The sequence below is a fragment of the Neovison vison genome, chromosome 3 (genome assembly GCF_020171115.1).
Source record: "Neovison vison isolate M4711 chromosome 3, ASM_NN_V1, whole genome shotgun sequence".
In the NCBI taxonomy this organism is placed as follows: domain Eukaryota; kingdom Metazoa; phylum Chordata; class Mammalia; order Carnivora; family Mustelidae; genus Neogale; species Neogale vison.
In genome coordinates this window covers 15,958,348-15,980,495 of record NC_058093.1, presented here as the reverse complement: position 1 = coordinate 15,980,495, position 22,148 = coordinate 15,958,348, and positions in this window count along the sequence as shown.

The following is a 22,148-nucleotide window of genomic DNA, read 5'->3' as shown; positions in this document are numbered from 1 at the left end:
GGACATCTGAACTCTGCCCATCCCAGTGAGCTTGGGGAGTAGAATTTCAGCTACCTGAGAAGACAGTCCCAAAAGATAAAGCTATAGCCAAACGACTATAAAAGGCTAAACCACAATATATCCAGATTATACAAAGCCAAACAGAATAAAATGCTTGCAGAGAAACCCACTGTCACTGAGGACATACAAAACATATGAACCCAAAATATGCCAGAGAGCCCTGGGTTCTGTGAACTATTTCTGGTTTCACTGGACATTTTTACTCAATGGTATGACACTGAATTAATTTGAACAAAAATGCCTTAACAAATATCTTTTGTTACAGTGTTTCCTAAAATGGGGTACAAGTACCAGGTGGTGTGTCTGTTAATTTAGCACTGAGCTAATTATTTTCCGTTTTGATACTCAGGTATTTCTTTTTTATGCATGATTTCATAAAAGAGCTGCTTTAGGAAGATGCTAAGTATGGATTTCCCTGAAAGTCACAGAGAAGAGAGTTCACTTGACACGGTATCCCATCCAGGAAGCAGGAGTGAGGGTTTGGGAGAGTAAAACAGTGATCTGGGGAGCCCCATGGAGAGAGGCATGGTTGATTTGACTGCTGCTAAGCAATACTAGCGTTGGACCCACAGTACCTTCTCAGGCACTGTATGTCATGAGTCTCAGCGCATCACAGGGAAAACTGTCTCTCCATGGACTCCTATCCTCCACCAGTCAAGATGGTGCTATTGGTATTAACACCCCATGCTTCTGGGCTATACAAGCATGAGCGGCCAGCAGCTTCTGGCGGGTGTTCTGAGGTACCACACAAGGTGTAGCTGTGCAAGGTTATCTGAGAACTACCTGCAGCTGTTTGTTGCAGTAATGGATGGAGGAAGAGGTGAGCCCAGGAGCCGCTGGATGGTGAACTGGAAGTATCCCACAGGTGACTGTAAGTTTATTGTAAATATATAGGGAGCATACACGTAATGGCATATAATGATGTAAATATGTAATTGTGTATAGTTATATAATCAATGCAAGTGGGATTACCTCAAATACTCATCTGGGTCCTCCAAGAAGCAGACGCAAAGATGGGATTAAATGTGCAAGAAATGTATTTGGAGAAATGCCTATAAGAGGAAATGGAGGGGGAGCCAGGAGGGACTAAGAACCATCAGGGTCACATGAAGGCTGATCCTGAGAAGGAGAGAGGGAAGGAAGATCATGTGGCTAATCTCAGACAGTAGCACAGTCTAGAGAGAGTTCGGCAAGGCGGTCTTTGGAGTCCTCCAGCTCAGACACACTGGTGGTCAATCCGGTTGTTCATCCACGTCCTGGTTTTCCTCTTTTCTTGTTTCCCGTTCCCAGACCCCCACTTGGATACCTTTTCAAGTGAACTCCCTGCCAAGCCTTTGCCTCAGTCTTCAGGGAAACCTGTTTTTAGCCTTTTCCTAAACTCATCTGTGAAATCACACATAAAAGTAAACACACAAATCTGGATTTAAATAAAAGGGAAACATACTCAGCATAGTACCCAAAATCAGTCCACCTACCATCTGGCATGCGTGCCCATGTTAGGATCCCCTCCCAGGAATGGGACTGCCCTAACATCCCCGCTGCACTCAGTCGCTGTAGGGAGCAGCCCCCGGCCCGAAGTGTGGCTCATGGCCAATGTCGTTATGGATTTCAGAAGGCAGCAGCTGGAACCCTTCATGGGTTCACTCCCTGAAATCGGAGATCTGAAAGCCCCATTCTCATGGACACCACTGTATATATAAATAATAAAAATTATGAAGGTAATAAATATATGACCAAAGTTTTAGAAACCTGGTCCCATCGTAATCGCTGAGAAATGCATTTACCATTTACCATTTATTTGTTTTAAAATGTATGTCCTTAAAATTCTGACTAGAAACAAAGGTGATTGCCTTGTTCTTCAGGAAGAGGAACCGATGAGTTTGGGGCAGATTTCTTTAAAAAGCTGCCCTGGTCTTAACGAGTGGATGTTCCTTTTACTTTCACGGTTCTGGTTCCCTTCATACCATCTAATGTTTCCCCCACTCAAGTCCTGAAGTGTTTCTGCTCTTTGGCTTTCTGATTCAGTTTTCCATTCAGCAGAGGGGATCTTTGGACACAAGCATGAATGAAGAAAAAAAACAAATGCTTTTATCTGAATAATAAGAGCTTCCTGAAAGATGTAAGTGCTCTGGACTATCTATTTGCCTGTGGGGGTAGTAATAACAGGTTTATTGAGTACCTGTTTAATGATCTCTCCTTGGAGGCAGGTGTGTTGGTGTTCACTTAACATGGGAATGAATCCATTTTACCCATTCTCTCTCTTTTCTTTGGCAGTTAGTGGAGTGACATCCCAGATCTGGCATGTCTAGCTTTGATCCCAGAAGGGTGAAATCAGTCACAAGATTGGTTCTAGAACAAAGACAGCTGCTTTGGGATTTTCCTTACAGAAGATGTTGAGTTAGGAAAAATTTTGAATGATCTGGAAAGTCCCTGCATGCTTCTGGTGGGAAGCACATACCGTGGGAAACATGTAGGTATTAATACACCAGCCAGCCAAATACTGAGAAGGATAGAGAGTGGGTTTCAGCAGCCTGAGGCTTTGATGAAGGTAAAGGGGGTGGGGGGAGGTCAGTTCCACTCGTTTTTGGATACTATCCCAGAGCTGTCACTTTGTTGCTGCTTCTGGTGTGTTCTGTGGACATGCAGAAGATGAGGGTATGATTTTTTGTAAGGCCGTGCATTTTTAATCCCTTCCCTGTCACCCCAAATAAATAACTCACCGTGAAATACTTTCTGGGGAAGACTCTAAACTGCAGTAGGAAATGGAGCAGTGTAAAAATTTTCCGATGTGGAAATTAATAAACCAAGCCAGGGAGCATGGCTTAGTGGGTTGTCATAGTACCAGAAACACAAGCGCCATTTAATGGAAGTTTTATCCTCACGCTTGGTTGTCTCTTAAGTTGTACATCTGTGAATCCTCTGGAAGCAACTGCCTAGAAGCAAACTCTGCAACAAAACTCACCTTCTCCTGACCTTAAGGGATCGTTCACTTTCAGCAGTGCCCAGGGTCATGGATGTGGCCAATTCTAGCCCAGATCTCGTCCCTGATAACACTACTCTGTTTGCCACTTTTGGAGTAGCAAAATGTTAAGTCCTAGAAGGGTAAAGAAGTTTGTCCAAGGTCAGCCTGAAGGGCTGGTCAAGAATAATAGACCCTGGGTAGGACTCAATTTTCCTATCTTTTATTTCCATATTTCAGTGTTTCAACTTTCCCCTTGGACGTTCCTTATGTTTGGAGTTCACATATACACAGAGATTTCTCAAATAGCTATATTTAAGGGTACTTAGTTGTACTCCGAGCTATTCACTTGTCCCAACTAAAGCTACCGCAGCAAAGAATGGAAACAATGGGAGAATTTAATGCCTATTGAAAGCTGACTCAGAGCACGCAAAGGTGAAAGTGTGTGGTCGGAAGGCTTAGCTGCCTGTTGAGTTCTTTTATTCAATAACTCAAGTAGCCTGTTGTGAGCTGCTTTAGTGCTATTAACACATCTGGAGCTAGTGGTCATACATTTGGGACTTTTTAGAATGTAAAAGTAGCTTTGTAGGCAAACTTGTGTTAGAAAGAAATACTTCTGAAGAACAAAGGCTAACTTTACAGAGTACACCCCTCTCTCCCCGCCTCAATTCCGTGGGGCTTTTGCGTGAGCGTGTGTTAAACCTATATACTTATTTGTAGTAGTAAAAGTTGTCCTCCTGTTCTGGATTGCGTTTGCTTTCAAGTAGCCCTCTGGACCTCCGATCAGATAAAAATATCCAACAAACCAACAAAACAGTCGACTGTGCGTGTGTGCGGACTCTACTGATGTCCCCCATCAGCTCCTCTAGTCCTTCCTGCAGCCTGCTCTGTGCCCCAAAAGACCGTCTCCTGGGGATGGCAGCGGTGGGCTCCTTTGCCCTCTTAGGTACAGGTTGGCTTTGGCCAGTGGAGGGCATCCGTAGGAGATCAGAGAGTAAGAAGGGAGAAGGGTTAGGTATTCATTCTATATGTTTGGTTTCATCATCGTCATCTCCTTTAGCCTTTTGCCCCCCCAGATTTCTGGAAGTAAAATGCAGAATAAGAGTCCGTCCTGCTTGTCAGGCCACAGTTTGGGGATGGCCGCATTCATATATTGCAGCTCTGGCTGCTGTCGGATAGCCCTCTCTCAAAATATACTCTCTCCTGGTTCTAGTAACTGCACTGTAAAGGCCAAAGCTAAATCAAAAAGGAAGCAAGCCTATGGCCCAAAGAATGGCAGGATCAAAATGGACCGGAGGAAATAAAGTGAGAGACTTAAGTGACAAGTTGTCTTGCACTCGCCTTCCTGCTGGTCTGTGCATCGTCTGTGACGGTGGAGAAAAGACTGGGCGAGGTGGGGGTGTGGTGTCTTGCTGTCACAATCCATTCTTTCTTCCCTTTTCATCTGGCATCTCCCTCCTCCACACTCCCTGCCAAAGAGGAGTGATGGTCAAGGGCAAGGGTGTTTGCTGGACCGCAATGCCAATGGTTACTGTTTCCCCTGCCAGGAACAAAGGGATGGAGAGGCCGTCCATAAGGGTAGACTCTTACTCTGGAATTTGCTTCCAGAAATCTAGAGACATAAAGGATTAAAGGAGACGATGAAGCTAGACATAGAGAAAGCATTACGTGGAGGAGCAGTAAATAGATATTCTCTCTCGCTCTTTTTCTCAATAATGACCTTGTTTTCTCTCAGATTGTCCTCACAGTCCCATTCCAGTGTGACATGGAGACTAAGACGAAGACATGATTTGCTTCTAGACCTGCCTCCAGCCAAAGCAGAAGGGGTCCTCCAGTCTCTGAGGTCCCCTGCTGAGGCGTAGGGTCAATGCTACAGCTGGTTGTGGTAGAGGGTTACTTGTCTAAGGAGAAGGTGGCTCTGGCAAGCAGATCAGGAAAATAGCATCATGGTCTCATAACCACTTAATGGGATTTGTAATATGCAGAGTCAGTCTCAGCAAGTTTTTGTCACATCTCAGTGATGAAAACATGCTATGGAAGCTCTAAGAGTCCATTCATTTCCTCAGCCAAGTTTGGGGATTTGTGTGCCAGAGAGAACACTCTACATACTAAATCTCAATGGTTGTTTCCACTCCCCTAACATCTGAGAAGGCTGGAATTTCTCTCAGTTGACCACAGGTCCTGTCTGATTCAGTGCAAGAAGCTTTGTCTCCAGAGATCTCTTAATTGTGGTATCAGCATATCGACCCTGAAACATACCACCTCACTTATGTCATGCCAACTTTTCAGATACCCGAAGGCACATTAGGGTCATTGCCTTGTCAATGTTCTTTTTTGCAAAGCCCACAAAGCAGCACATACCTGGCCAGGAGTATAAGGCTTCAACTTTTACCTTCCAGTAGTACATGCCCCAGACAATGTAATTGCCAACCCCCAGTTCAACCCGCATAGCTGCTGAGATCTGATGGGATCAGAGCAGAAGGCGACTCAACTGTGAGCTTAATTAAAGGGATGGTTTTGTTCAAACCATGCTCATCCCTCCCCTCTTCTCCCCCTGATGCTCACACATGCCAAGAAAATCAGGTTGAGGATGAGATTATGACCTAGTGATCTCATTCGGGATGTGACATTATCTCATTTCAACAGCCTGGGAAGGGCAATGTCATTTTCAGCTCTGGGAGAAATGTGACCAGCGACGGAGTAAAATTTTGCCCAGACTTTTCACTTTCCTGTTGATCTCCAAGGCAAGGGGTCCCCAGCCAGCTGTGTCAGGGAATCTGAACACTTTCTAATCTTTAATAAACAGCTTGCTGGCAACAGAGACTTGCCCCTTTCCACAGGTTAGTGGAATCCACATGTGTCCTAGAAGTGATATATATATACATACACACACACATATATATATATATCTCCAGGGAAGGAAAAAAATAATATCATCTTCTCATTCCAGTATCTTGGTGTATCTCCCCCCTTTCCCCAAACAAGGGAAAGTTTTCTCCCTTCTGCACACAAAGGTGGAGATTTCAACCTCTTAAATCTATTACTCAATATGAAAAGGATTTGGCTAGTGAATAGCCTCCTTAAAAACACTTCCCTCAGCTTTCTGTTCAGATCTGCTTTTGGTCACTTTCATTCATCTGCTCATGGCTGGCTGCCTGGATTAATTTTCTGGACTGAATACATTTCCTTGCATTACCAACATATGTGACAAATAACTAATCTGACTCATCAAAATGCATTAGAATGCAATGTTCCAGTTACTGAAGGACATTTGAAATTCAGCAAGTTGTCTCCGTACTCATACTGCCAGAGATAGTGAAAAATTATGAAGAGGTAAAGACGGTGCTGGAGTCCACTTTGTGCCCAGAATTTGTATCAGAGTCTGTGTTATCACTGCTCCAGCAATCCAAGGAAAGTTGGACCCGCCTCTATTTGTTTTGTACTTCTTAAAACATTTTGTAAATTAAAATTTGAAATAGAACTGGAATAATTTCTAAGAAGCATAGTGTAGCCCAGACTATAAATCACCCAAATCAGCATTAAGTGGATATACTAACTAACCCTAACAATGTCTAAAGCATCCTAAATATATCATTCCTTTGCTAGCTCCATTTCCACATTCCACTTTTCAACACAGACCCTTCAAATCAGGTGATAGTTGGGCCACATGAGTAATAACTCTAAATGACATGCAAAAGGTGTGTTGCAGAGAACGTGCTGGAAGTACCAGTGTTTAATTGGGTGTAATGGACATCTTTCAAGAATCTCCCAATACAGAAAACAGATTTCCCCAGTGCCTCTTTGAAAGAAATAAAAGGGGAGAGTTTTACAGCTCTACCATAAATTATATATTTGAAACTGTATTAGCACAGAGATCGGTTGTGGTGTCAGAATCCTAAGAACATTCCACATGACTCTTACACATAGAACAACACATTAGAATGGTTTTACCAATAGACTAATGAATGACTTGTAATTTCTGCTCCAGGATTTTTATGATGTTCTCTCTTTTTTTTTCTTATGGTTTTATCTCATTCTTTTTGGGGAGATCTCATAGCGTTTTCATTGTTGCATGTCTGGGGTCCGTTTTGAGGGGGGAAAAAGTCTGGATTAAGAGACTGCTGGGAAATCGAGGGCTGTAAGAGAGACCTCAGTTTCCCTACTGACTTTCTTCCTGAACATGAATGACCTGCTCTTCTTTCTCTGCCTTGTATTTATCTCCGAAGGAAGGCTGGGAGTGATTTGCCTCTTTGGATGGTTGTGAGGAGAAAAGCATGTATCACAAAAATGCTATCGAGTGCGCTTCCCATAGAATATGTGACACTGATGCAGCCAGACATTCAGCTGGTGGCACAGGGCGGCTGCAGATGTTCATTATCCCATCACAGAAGCTCACTGATGATGTCTCTCAAGTGTTCTTGGGGGAGGAGAGTTCTCCTTCCCAAGCAAACATCGAGGGCCTGTGGCATTTTGTCAGCTTAGCCAGAGAGTGATCAAGGCAGGAAACTGTGCACTGTGGTGTTTCCACCAGGGTGTTCTCGATGGTGACTGCCTGGGTTTAAATCCCTGACCTACCACTTCTTAGCATTATGCCTTAGTGCAACTATTTTAACCTCTCTAGGCCTCAGTCTCCATATCTCCAAGGGTACTTGTAAGAAAAAGTGCAGTAATGCCCGTAAGCCACTCAGGGCCTGGAAAATAGTAAGCGTTCATACGAGTTATTGTTACTAAGAAATATAGGTGAAGAGGTTGGGAGCGTCTAGGAAGAGGGGAGCATACAAAGGAATAAAAAGATGTAATTCTCTCATCTTGGAGACCCACAATCTAATTGGAGGAAAAAAATGTATACCCAGTACATAGAGATCATTTCGGGATTTGGGTGGGCAGATAAGCAATTTTTTGTTCTTGGTTAAACTTCTGGAACTGTCTTATTTAAGGAATTAAGAAGATGGGAACATTGGCCATATCTTGGATAGACCTAAATTGGATTGGGATTAGCCAAGACTAATGGTAGGTTAGGTCAATTTTTTAAAAAAATTTTTTATTTTGTGGGGTCACATTTTAGAAATTCTTAAAAGGGAAAAATCCCTTTCAAGAAAATTCATTTAAGACTGTCAGTTTGTGTGCTTTCCGTGAGAAGATTGTCATTAATGTATATTGTGTCAAGACCTTAAAAAAATTTTTTCCATACAATTAAAGTTGTGCCTTTTAGAAGATGAGAAGAAACATCTCCCATTGGAAATGACTTTCAATCCACTTGCAAACTCCTCGAGGACTGGGCCACATCTTACTTTCTCTGTATGTCTAATTGTTCCTAGGACAGTTTGAGTTGGAAACCAAAAAAATTTTAATGCTACTACATCAAATTCAACTTTATAATTTGAAGATCTGATCATTGTTATTGGTGTTTTGAGGTTTGCTTTGATGAAGGCAAAATAGGATTGCACGTTGGCTAGGATTCCTTTGTCTCTTCCTGTCATCTTTATGCTGGAGATAAGGCCTCCTGAGCAAAGAAAATGACTGGTCTGATTTTAGACGCCCCCCCCCTTACTCCCTGATAACCCAGAGCCGCCCAAACAAACCTTACTTTCTCACAGACTTAATTCCCAGTCTTCGTCTTGATTCATCTACAAAGAGTTTTAATTTGGAGAGGAGTATATCAGAATTGAGGTGAGGTGTATCTGAATTTTTGACAGCCATAGTTTGCAAAAGTCCTTCAAGTGATTCTCTACCATCTCTTCCATCCACAACACCCAAAACACACACTACTTGGAGACAACTGCTCCAAAGTGACATCTTTATCTTATGTCTGAAAACTGCCTTTTTGGCAGAAATCCTGCCCCTGTTGTGACTTGGAACAGTGAGGCCATCCTTAGTTTTACTGAGAAAATATCACTATCCCAAATCTCTGTTGTGCCCAAAACACTTGGTGAAAAAAAAAAAATGTGAATAGAATTCTGAGGGAAGGATGAAAGAAAAAGCAATAGAAGATAGGACAGACAATAACATGTCAAACAGAATTAGTATATCCCCTTGCCTGTTAAACTGAGACATGTTCCAGAAATGGTTTGACATTACAGGCTAGAAAAGCATGCACTTGTATAGAACATAGGGAAAGGCAAGAGCTGGATTTAAAAGCAAGATTTAGAGACTACACTTAGCTATCCATTACCTCCCCTCATCATTCTATTCCCAAGAAGGGACATCATGTTTCATCAAGAACACAGTAGAAGCCTAAGGATCCTTACTTAACATCGTGTCCTGGAGAAAGGAGCTCTTGAGGAATGAATGAGAGGGCTCACACACCATGGAGCAGAGTTTTCCCTGTAGTTTCCAACGTAGTTGACTTAACGTAAAACTTGGCAGGGTTTTCTCTGAAGAAGGCTCTCTGGTTGAGAGTGCAAAGCAGACCAGAGTGGCAGCCAGGGGAAAGAAAACATGGCAGTTGCTCAGTGGAGATGTGAACTTAAGGAAGAATCAACAGAAGTCACTGAGGTTTCCTCACCAAGCAGAAAAGCAGTCAGAAAGTCGGGCAGAAGTCAAAACCGGACCAAAGAGCTGTGGCTGGTGTCCATGCCCTGCTGAATCCCTACACATGGTTGAACACCGTCCAACCTACACAACCATACACAGTGAGCGCCCCCGCTCGCATCCTCAAGAAGTTTAAGACAAAGCGGTGGGTGACTGGATAGGGAAATGACTTTAACAAAGTTGAGGGGACCCAAAGCCCTGCTTGGTAAAAAGCGCATATGCTCCATTGGAGCTAGAGGATTTGGGCAGAAAGAGTAGCTTTGATCTGAAGAGAAAGAAAAGAACTGAAACCTGTGGCTTGAAGAATGTTCAGTGAGTTCTTATGGGAGCGAGTCTTGGGGAGAAGAAGAGAAAAAAGGAGCCTGACAATAATAATATTAGCTGTTGATGTTTACTGAGCACTTACTATACTCTATGGCCCTCACATCAAGAGCTGGCAGACTTCCTAGAATATCTTGCAGACCATACGGTCTCGGTCACACCTACTCAGCTCTGCCCTTGTAGCTTGAAAGCAGCCACAGACAATAAGGAAAACAAACTGGCATTTCACCCATGGGCCGTAGTTTTCCAACTCCTGCTCAAAAGGGTGGGTGGTATGATTATCTCCATTGTAGACATGAAGACCGAGGCTTGGAGGGGTTGAGGGTGAGTGGTCTGGTTCTCTCTTGGCCGGGACACCCAGAAAGGGCAAGCATAGGTTCACCTGGAAGATTTGTGGATCGCCAGGCACACTGGGCAATGTGACCCTGTGTACGGCTAACCAGCATGCACCTGGTACGCTTCATATAGTCCTCACATTATGGCTGAAAAAACCCAAAACCCAAAAAGAAAGCTGTTATTAAATAAACTTCAGGAATGCTGTATTTCAGGAGCACATTGCTGTTGAAGATACTGGGGAGTTGGGGAGAGAGAAAGGAACAAAGCCTGTTGATTCCCTTGGTTGCATCCTTTGAGAAACTGTTCTCTTGATTCTTTGCCCCTCGAAATGCAGGCACTACAAAGTCATCCAGGAGAAGCCACGATGGACTGGTGCCGAGAAAGCACACTGTCTTCAGAGCCAGACAGCCTTGCCTCAGGCTCCTGTTTGGCCTACTAACGAGTCTCCCATCTCGGGCCGTTGACAGATGGGTCCCTGCCTTTTAAGAGCTTGAAATCTAGAACAGAAGGCACACAACAGATTTCACATTCTCATGGATCTTCCTGAAGTGGTTTTGCTATTGTATCTTCGAGACTAATATATTAAATCATATGCTTGCTGTTGAAGGCTCGTGTTCTACACTCCTTGAAGGTTATGGTGTTCTGCTGCCTCACTTAGGGTATGTACAACTCTGACGCTGATGAAATAAATATCACAGTGACAGTAATAGGGTTTGTATTTTAATTGTCCAAGGACTGCAAACCTTCACTAACAGATAAGAAAACGTGGAAGTAAACAAAGTCATGGCATGACGCAGCCGCGTTTCTGTTTCAATAGAAACTCTGAAATCACAGCGACATCATCCTTTTTAGCTGGGGTTTGTTTTGGTTTTGTTCTTTTGTTGTTGTTGTTGTTTTTTTTTTTTTACAGCTTTAGGAATTCATAGATCTGCTCCGTGATGTAGACAGGTTCCTCCTTAACCTTCCTTAGCCCCACACCATATTTGCGTCTTCAGAACAAAACAGGAAGTAACTTGCAAATCAAGAGGGAGCTGGAAAGCCTGTGAGTTTTCCTGAGAACTCTGCTCTGTGTGAGAGAGAGGCTGGCACGGGGTGAGCAGGAAAACTCAGAGCTGAGGACTTTGCTTGGGGACCGCAAGGAGCCACCACAAAAGCCTACTAAAGTGTCTTTTTATTAGACATTGCCAATCAGAGCTTTCGATGAAGATTTTGTTATTTGTAGAGGGGTGGGACATGTATTCATGTGTAAACTGTGGCGTCTATTCATGGCACTTGTGTAGGCCCTGTGGGGTCCAATATGGCAGCCAGGAACCACATGTGGCTATTTAAATTTAAATGAACCACAATGAAATAAAATGTAAACTCTATTTTTCAGTGGCACTAGCCACACTTAAAGCATTCAGTGTGTTTGTGACTAATATATTGGACGGGGGATATAGGACATTTCCATCATTGTAGAAAGTTCTCTGGATAGCACTGTCATCAAAGAATGACAAGCTGTAGAGAGTCTGAGCAGACAAGGAGGACATGGCCTTCTGACACCGACCTGAGGGGGCTGTGCGTGATGTATCAGGACACTGACATGAAAATGCTTTCATATCTTCATTGTATCTTTGGGGTACAATAACTAGCTCTGTTTTCAATTTCTGAATGAGCAAGGTAAAATGTGCATGAAAAAGAAATAAGAAGGAAATATGACAGAATATCAAGCATAATTGTTTTGAGCAATGGCAATACGGGTTATCATTTTGTCTCGAGCTATTTGTAGCGAACTGTGCAGCCAGAGAGCTTGTCTGCCTTTCCCACAGTATAGGACACAGGAGACACAGCTTAATTCCTGGAACCGACTATGCCTGAAGCTATCAACTCTAGTTGAATTTCCTCCTTACATGAGCCGGTTAAGCTGATTTGAGTTGATTTTTTTTTTTACTACCAAACAAATAAGGACTAATTTTACTGCTTTCATGGATGCATATATCTTCTATATTGTGCATGTATTCCCCTAAAAGTGCAAAAAAATAACTTTGAAAAGTGTATGTGATAAATGGTATTCTATTTTATATGTCATCCATGTGTTGATATTCACAAACCCTTACAAAGCAGTTTACCCAAACAAGCTAGAACTGATTCCCAAAAATCCACAAGGAACACAGCATAAACATGCCAAAATAACTTTGTTTATTAAAAGGAAATTTGCGACAACTGTTATTCCTGAACTGTTTGGAGTCCTGGCAGAAACACTCCCCCAAAATATGATTGGAACGTCTTCAGCAACTCCTGTTGTCAGACTTGGTTGTAAAATACAGAGTAACAGCTCACTTGACCAATGAAACCCAAATTAGCACAATTTATCATTAGAAAGCATTCTCATTTGCTAATCTGGCTAGTTCCAAGGATACTAAATCACAATTTGCCATTTTAACAAATGAGCCTATTTGCAAGTACTCTAACACCCATCGTTTGGCTGATGGAATGCCTCTGCTAGACTTGGCTCCAAACACAAGCTGGAGGAAATTTGCCCTGGGATGATATTTTAGTTGGTGACGCCATTGAAAATATTATGAATCATCCCATTCTGCAGATCCTTTTACCCTCGTTGTGGACTGGCCAGCAGTGGAGTCATTCCTCGGTATTTATATCTATATACCTCTCTGCAACGTCATATGCATCACCTGTCTGTGTCTCCTAGTCTATAACCGTTGAGACACCTAGTGAGAAGCCAGGAGAAGATGGCACATTGCTGATGCTGTGTATAATGGGTTCTCTTTGAGCCATTCCTCTGTGTCCCTCGGCTCTTGATAAGTCTTCTGGTGGTAGGCTTGACTGAGCCTCCAAACACATAAACGCTTCCTTGAAGTCACACATTCCACAGTTTGCTGGAAGGTGGCTCCCATGGCAGGCTAACCGTTGGTTGGAATGTGCTGCCTGCAGACTCCCCACTCCCCAGGGGGTTTGTCATAGCAATGACACCAGGGTATTATAATCCCCTTCTAAGGGAGCGGAGGGGGGTGGGGGAGAGGTTGACCTGAGGGGCGGGGCCACCTAAGGACAGGTCCCTCGCGGCTGCACAGAAGGAAGCGCAGTGACATTGCCTCCCTGGATAATCTGGGTACCGACCACCTATGCACCAGCCTCTCTTCCTCCTATTGTTATTCCATGGATTTCCCCTGTCAATCTCCAAAAGGCACAACTTCTCTTCTTCCTTCCCCCAGACTTGCTACCTTTCTCGGCAGCCTCTCCTCGTGTGTCAGAGGCTCCCAGCGTGTCTCGCCCGGCTTCCGGGGTCTGTGACTTGTCCACATCTGGGACCTCTGGCGGCCGCTGTCTCATACAAATGATGTTGCTTGATGAGGGTGCACGGTTTTCAAAGCGCCTTCATGTTTGCTCTCTCGTGTGAGCCTCACACCATCCCTGAGTGCTAGATAAGGTGGGTTTATGATCTGTATTTTAGAGATGAAGAGGCCTTGACATTTCCCCCCCCTTCTTAGACTCTAATAGAACTTCGTGATTCTTTCTCTGCTTGCTTTTCGGCTCTGAGGCTTGCTATTAAGGAGCATTCCAAAGGAGGGAAATGGTTGCAGTGCTTCGCAGCCGGAGGAAGAATGGCAAATCGTAGAGAGTTTATCAATATTCCTCATCACACACAAAAAGGGTTTTATTAACTCCCTGTAGCTGGGTGCTGTTGTAGAGCTGCGTTAAGGCAGATAAAAATGTGCTCTTCTTATTCTATTTCCCACTCGGAAAAAGTCATGCAGCATGAATGTTATTACAACTAATAATAATAGTAACTACGATTTATTGTGGGATTTTACCATGTGCCAGGCACTGTGCTAAGTCCTTCACACATAGTATAGGATGTAATCCTTATAACAATCCTAAGAATTACTTATTAAGGAAAATAAAGACTGAAATAACAATATTAAAGACTACATGAGAGGCAATTTAGCATTCTGATAAAAATAGAATTTGGAACGACATACACTGTCTAGGTTTAAATCCTAGCCCTCTTTCTGTGTTCCCTTGGATAGCCTCTCTGTGCCTCCATTTTTTCGTCTGTAAGTCGGGATCCTAAGACCACTATTGGGAGGAAAAAAAAATTTTTTTTCTACTCTCCTAGGTTCTTTGGCTGATCTAATAATCAAATTAATAAAAGATAGACTAGCAGGAGAAAAACAAGTGTAATTATATGTATACACATGGGAACCCCAAGCGCAAGCCAGGCATTTGAGACCTAGATGCCATCTTGGGCTAAGGAATGGGCTAAGGACCTGGGCTTCAAAGGGGAGGAGGATGATTCACAGGACAAGAAGAAAAGCAGATGCTCGGTAATTAGACGTTTGTCCTGCCATATAGATAGGTCACTCAGATAAAAAAGTAATCTCTTGGTAATAGTTTTCTTTCTGGGCCAGTCCCCCATCTATATTCTTTTAGGTAATAGAGGGAGAGGTACAACTTTTCTTGAGTCTGCTCTGTCTTGATTGCCCTCTTCTCAAAATAGACCACCATGTCAAATGGACACATTTCGGGGATGCTTGTTCTGAACCCCTTTGCTGCCTACCTTCAGGATTGCCATGACTTAACATGTTTATACATGTTATGTGCTACATAGCATTTAACAGGGTGTCTGGCCCAAAGTAAATACTATGTGAATATTGTTATGATTATTGTACAGCCGTGTGACACTTAGCAAGTTAGTTCGCCTCTTTGTGTCCTTGTTTCCTGCTTTCTTCATCTGTAACATAGGAATAATAACATTGCTTCCATCACAGGGCTCCTATGAGTGTGGGGGAAATCCTCTTAAGCTATTGGTGTCTGATCATTGTAAATGCTCAACAAATGTTAGCTATTTTTGCCTTAGGTCCTAACTTGATGGATTTAGAGGGTGAGGTAGTCACAAAGAACCCATATTTCACAAACAAAGCTCTGAGTGCCAAACTCCTGGTAACATAGAATTTTAGATAGATTTACACCCACACCCAATTTTAGAAAAGATGAACAAAGCCATTTCTAAAAATGGCTTGTGAATGAAAAGATATGAAAATAACCTAGAATGTGATCGCTGTCAATTAAATTGGTCCTATTGCTTCTATTACTTCTCCTTCATGAGGCAGCCCACCAGCGTAGCTATCTTCTAGGTTAAAAACGTTTTTGTAATGAAGGTGGTTCTCAAAGTTGATACTGCTTAACGGAGGCATTTAACTCTTTGAAAAGTCACAGCCTTCCACAGAAAAGATGGCATTTCAAAGATTTTGAGAACTTAGGTATCAAATGAAAGCACAGACGCGCAGCTCAGCCTCCTCTTGGAAGAGCAAATTGTACGAGAGGAATATGGCTTTGAGAAGGAAGGGGAATCGGAGCATACTCCGTGTACTAAATGGCTCCTGGGTTCAGAGGATCAGTGTGTTCTGAGAAAGGGTTGTGTACGGGCGACCTACCAGCAGAAGCACATCTTGGAGCCTTGGAGCTGAGGGAGCAGGTGTCTGGCACCTCTCAGATCTGGAAACGTTCTCTACCTCAGCTGACATTTAGAAGGCATAATGGCAGTGCATATCCCTGCCAAAGACAGCAAGTATGGGATTTATACAGCCTGTGCCCACCTACTTGCTCCCAATGGAAATTAGCTCTCCCGCCCACCCAATTAAGAAAATAGGATATAGAAAACCAGAAAAAGGATGGTTATTCTATTGTGGTTACTTTCGGTCACCAAGTTTATTTTGTAACAGAATTCTGGATTTCCACCTTCCTGGAATATAAAGACAAAAGCAAAAACCCCCTCCATATGAATCCTCACCCACTTTTTCCCTCCAAAGCTTCTCGAATTAAGAATCTTCATTGACTACCCCCTGCAAAGTCACCAGAGTGACCTTTCTCTGGTCAGAAATCCAATACTCTGACAGCAACAACAAAGGAGATTAGTCTGTCCTCTTTCTTAGAATCTCGTGTGAATGAATAAAAGTCCAAGGCAGGGACTTGCTCTTCTTTGTTTAAAGCCATGTCAAAGCACGCTTTGAAAGTACTTGACTTCATGCTTGACAGAGTTTGCTCTGAGCCCAGCCTCTGGAATGGATTGGTACTTGTGGGCTGTTCAAGACTCCTGCATGGAATTTCATTACTGAAATTCTTCAGGTCATTTCCCATGGAAATCATCACCCTAATGACTGCACACCATTCACACTCTGCAGGGCTGACTCAGCGAGCCATCTTCCCACCCAGGGCTGTGAGCAGCACCTCCCAGCTCTGCAGTGGTGACAGATCTCTTGGAAGAGAAGAGGTGCTATTTTTCTTGAAATAGAATTTGTCCCCCTGGAGATATGAGATACCAGCAGCCTGTGAAGGTCCCATGACTGGAACAAAATTCCCATTAACAAAGACTCGGTGGGACATAATGGGGAGACCCAAATGTGTCCCCTAAGTGAAAGTTTAGATGAGCCCTTGGTTCTTTTCGCCCTGCTTAACAAGTTCTGTGGGACTTTTTATTGCTGTAAGAAAAGTGCATAGAAAACACACTGGCAGACTCACTTCCTTAAAAGATCATCAAGTCACCGGGCAGCAAAATATCTAAACAGGAGGCAAAAATCTTCTGTAATTCAGATCCAACAGGATCCAGCAGGGAAGTCACCTTCATCCAAAGCTTTGCAATTTAAGCAGCCACGTGCCAGGATGCTTCCTAATGCAAATGGCCCCACTGCAAGTTTTGGTGTTTCCCTCCAATCATATAATTTGTTTAACATCAGCTTTTATTGATACGGTGAAATCGTAGCTTTTACATTACCAGAACCATCAGTAAGTTGGGCTTTGAGGCCGGAGGGAATGAAGCCAAAATCAAGACTTTTTTTTTTTTTTTTTTTAAGATTTTATTTATTTATTTGTCAGAGAGAGAGGGAGAGAGAGCGAGCACAGGCAGACAGAGAGGCAGGCAGAGGCAGAGGGAGAAGCAGGCTCCCTGCCGAGCAAGGAGCCCGACGTGGGACTCGATACCAGGACGCTGGAATCATGATCTGAGCCGAAGGCAGCTGCTTAACCAACTGAGCCACCCAGGCGTCCCCAAAATCAAGACTTTTGTCCCAATGTGCTGAGTGAGCTGGCCTCCTGACATCCCCCCCACCCCCCCACCCCCACCCACATATACATCCCTGGCAAGCCCTCGCACACCTCTTTTCCCAGCCAGGTTAGACAGAGCGATTTGGAATTTGGTGCTGGTAGTTGAATTTTTCAAACCCATATAACACTCAGGAGTAGCTGCCTTTTAGAGGCAGAAACGTATCCTTCCCGCACTGGTATCTGGGCTGGAGCTGTGACCTCAAAGTTTCTTTCCTCCAAACCCACACCAGTAACTGCAGTCCCCAGTCCACGTGTTAAGGGATCAGTGGTGCTGTTTGCCCGCAGAAGACGCCGAGTCATGGAAGGGGCACTGGCATAGTCCCCATTGTGACAGAAAGTGTCCCACGCTTTAGAAGTCTGTACCGGTTAATGTGGTTGCAATTAAAAAAACTACTTTGTGATTTTTGTGGGTCTTAATGGGGAAAAAAAGAAACAAAGCTTCAGATGGATCAAAAATGAAAGTACATTTTACAGCCTCCAATAAGTCATTTTTGTGCCACTTGTAGAATTATTTAGGAGACCGAGCTCGCTGAGGTGAAGAGCGGTAGCCTCACCTTCTCCGAGGTCTTTATTCTGTAATAATGTAGTTGCCTGGTCTGGTCTGTGTTCATGATATATTTGCAGTATGAAGAATTCATGCTTTAAAAATATAATGCTGTAAGGTCTCAAGCACTACGATCTTTTATATACAATATTTAAGACCTCTGAGTGTCTTGTCTTGTTGGCAATCTGTTCAAGTCACTGAATAAACTTGGACCTACGAAAGCAGCATTTTGTTAATAGAGAATCCTGATCCCTTTTCTCAATGCCTTTGAGGCCATATCTATTGAAATTCAAGATTTATTTTAGATTTTAGAAAGAGAAAAATATGGTGAATATGCCATCTATTACTTAACACCCCGGGGACATCTGGCGTTCCTTATAATCAAACATCAGTATTTCTGCAGAAGTGTGTGTGATAGCCACGCTTGGTAGAATAAATATAAACAAAGGGTGTAAATGGCCTCATGTCAGCTCAGGTGAGGTTTCCTGCCAATTGGGTTAAGAAAAACTTTGGTTTGGGCGCCTGGGTGGCTCAGTGGGTTAAAAGCCTCTGCCTTCGGCTCAGGTCATGATCCCAGGGTCCTGCTGCCTTCGGCTCAGGTCATGATCCCAGGGTCCTGGGATCAAGCCCCGCATCAGGCTCTCTGCTCAGCAGGGAGCCTGCTTCCCCCTCTTTCTCTCTGCCTGCCTCTCTGCCTACTTGTGACCTCTGTCTGTTGAATAAATAATAAATAAAACCTTTAAAAAAAAGAGAGAGAGAGAGAAACTTTGGTTTATCCCAGCTCTTTGGGTTTTGGAATTATGACTAAGGAGTTGGGGACCTGTATTCTCTACAGAATCTTTGTCCCCCTCCCAAAGCAGAATTATGAAAATTAGAAATGCTTCACTGTGCTATTTTTGCTTATTTCCCGCTATGAAAATATTTTTAAAAGTATAAGTTTAAATCAGTCTTCTTTCTATATAAGCTCTATATAAGCTCTTTGAAAGAGTTAGTTGGTACTTTCAGGAAATTATGTTTTAAGCTGCTTTTTTTTCATCAGCAAATATGCGAAACCAAATTGCTATCTTCTAGTACAGAACAAACCTTCTATTCATTCATTTATTCCTTTATCCACCCATCCATAGCAAAACTTTTTTAAATTTAAATTTCAGTTCAATTAACATATAGTGTAATAGTAGTTTCAGAGGCAGAATTTAGTGATCCATCAGTTGCATGCAACACCCAGGGCTCATTCCATCAATGCCCTCCTTAATGCTCATCACCCAGTTACTCCATCCCTTCACCCATCTCCCTTCCAGCAACCCTCAGTTTGTTTCCTAGAGTTAAGAGTCTCTTTGGTTTGTCTCCCTCTCTGTTTTCGTCTTATTTTCTTCTTCCTTCCCTTCCCCTATATTCATCTGTTTTGTTTCTTAAATTCCACATATGAGTGAAATCATATGATAGTTGTCTTTCTCTGACTGACTTATTTAGCTTAGCGTAATACCCTCTAGTTCCACCCACACTGGGGAAAATGGCAAGGTTTCACTCTTTTTGATGGCCAAGTAATATTTCATTATATTCCATTGTGTATGGAACACGATGGAAGACTACACATATTATACACATATATACCACATCTTCTTTTCTTCTTTATCCATTCACCTGTCGATGGTCATCTGGGCTCTTTCCACATTTTGGCTATTGTGGACATTAATGCTATAAACATTGTGGTGCATGTGCCCCTCTGAATCACTTTGTTTCTCTTGGATAAATACCTAGTAGTGTAATTGCTTGGTCCTAGGGTAGCTCTACTTTTAAGTTTTTCAGGAAATTCCATACTGTTTCCAAAGTGGATGCACCGGTTTGCACTCCCACCAACAGTGTAAGAGGTTCCCCTTTCTCCACATCCTCTCCATCATCTGTTGTTTCCTGATTTATTAATTTTAGTTATTCTGATTGGTGTGAAGTGGTATCTCATCATGGATTTGATTTGTATTTCCCTGATGCCGTCTGATGTTGAGCATTTTTCATCTATCTGTTAGCCATTTATATGTTTTCTTTGGAAAAAATGTCTGTTCATGTCTTCTGCCTATTTCTTGACTGGATTTTTTGGTTTTGGGGTGTTATGTTTGATAAGTTCTTTATAGATTTGGGATACTAGCCCTTTACCTGTTAAGACATTTGCAAATACCTTCTCCCATTTGTAGGGTGCCTTTTAGTTTTGTTGACTGTTTTCTTTGCTGTGTGAAAGCTTTTTATCTTGATGAAGTCCCAATAACTCATTTTTAGTTTTGTTTTCTCTGCCTTTAAAGACATGTTTAGTAAAAAGTTGCTGTGGCCAATGTCAAAGAGGTTGCTGTCTGTGCTCTCTAGGATTTTGAAGGATTCCTGTCTCACATTGAGATCTTTCATTCATTTTTAGTTTACTTTTGTGCATAGTGTAGGAAGGTGGTTCAGTTTCATTCTTCTGCATGTGGACTTTCCTATTTTCCCAACATCATTTGTTGAAGAGACTGTCTCCCCTGCCCCATTGGATATTCCTTCCTGCTCTGTCAGAAATTAGTTGACCATTGAGGGTCCATTTCTGTGTTTGCTCTTCTGTTCCATTGATCTATGTGTATGTTTTTGTGCCAGTATCATACTGTCCTGATGATCACAGCTTTGTAATAGAGTTTGAAGTCTGGAATTGTGATGCCTCCAGCTTTGGTTCTCTCAGTTTTTCTCCATTGAGGCTGATATTTGCTGTGGGTTTTGTGTGTATGACTTTTATGATATTGAGGTATGTTCCTTTTATCCTTACACTACAGAGAGTTTTTATCAAGAAAGGATGCTGTAGTTTGTCAAATGCCTCTTCAGCATCTATTGAGAGGATCATATGGTTCTTGTCCTTTCTTTTATTAATGTGGTGTATCACATGGATTGATCTGCAGATGTTGAACCACGTGTGCAGCCAAGAATAAATCCCACTTGGTCGTGGTGAATAATACTTTTAATGTACTTTTGGATCCTATTTGCTAGAATCTTGGTGAGAATTTTTGCATCCATGTTGATTGGGATATTAGTCTATAATTCTCCTTTTGTTGGTGTCTTTGTCAGGGTTTGGGATCAAGGTAACGATGGCCTCATAGAATGAGTTTGGAAGTTTTCCTTCCATTTCTATTTTTTTGGAATAGTTTTTGAAGAATAGGTGTTAGTTCTTCTTTAAATGTTTGGTAGAATTCCTCATAGCAAAACATTTATTTAACATTGGTATGTACAAAGCACCATGCTAGACTCAACATAGTTCTGAATGATGGGGAAGTTGTATCAGGTAAGAACACCTGAACGCATGGATTTAAACTATTGAGCATCATATTCATGAAAACGCTGTGCTTAGGAGAGATCCACTTGGAGTCAAGGCAGCTAACATAATTGACCCAGGAACTGGGAACCTGGCCTCTTGAGTTCTCCAGACACCATAAGCCGGAGGATACTTTTCCTTCTAGCTACGATCATGAGGCAAGTGATATTACTGAGAGGTGACCTTTGGTATCTCGAGAAGAAAACAGGAGGGTAAGAGACACTTTGACAGATGTCATCTTCACATGGAGGCTCAACAATGGAGGAGTTCACGCCAGCACACCCCAGAAGCTGTTACTGAGAGATAGAAAGGGATAACAAAAACAGCAGAAAAGAAATGCTCATCTCTAACACCTGGAAAGCTTTAAAAGGGCCACACAGATTAATGAGATACATCGGGTCACTGTATTCTGGGATGGGGACAGCGGGTCAACTGTTCTCAACCCTTCATTCATTTTTTTTTTTAAATTTCTTTTCAGCGTAACAGTATTCATTGTTTTTGCACCACACCCAGTGCTCTATGCAATCTGTGCCCTCCTTAATACCCACCACCTGGTTCCCCCAACCTCCCGCCCCCCACCCTGTCAAAACCCTCAGGTTGTTTTTCAGAGTCCATAGTCTCTCATGGTTCACCTCCCCTTCCAAATTCCCTCAACTCCCTTCTCCTCTCCATCTCCCCTTGTCCTCCATGCTATTTTTTATGCTTCACAAATAAGTGAAACGATATGATAATTGACTCTCTCTGCTTGACTTATTTCACTCAGCATAATGTCTTCCAGTCCTGTCCATGTTGCTACAAAAGTTGGGTATTCATCCTTTCTGATGGAGGCATAATACTCCATAGTGTATATGGACCACATCTTCCTTATCCATTCGTCCGCTGAAGGGCATCTTGGTTCTTTCCACAGTTTGGCGACCGTGGCCATTGCTGCTATAAACATTGGGGTACAGATGGCCCTTCTTTTCACTACATCTGTA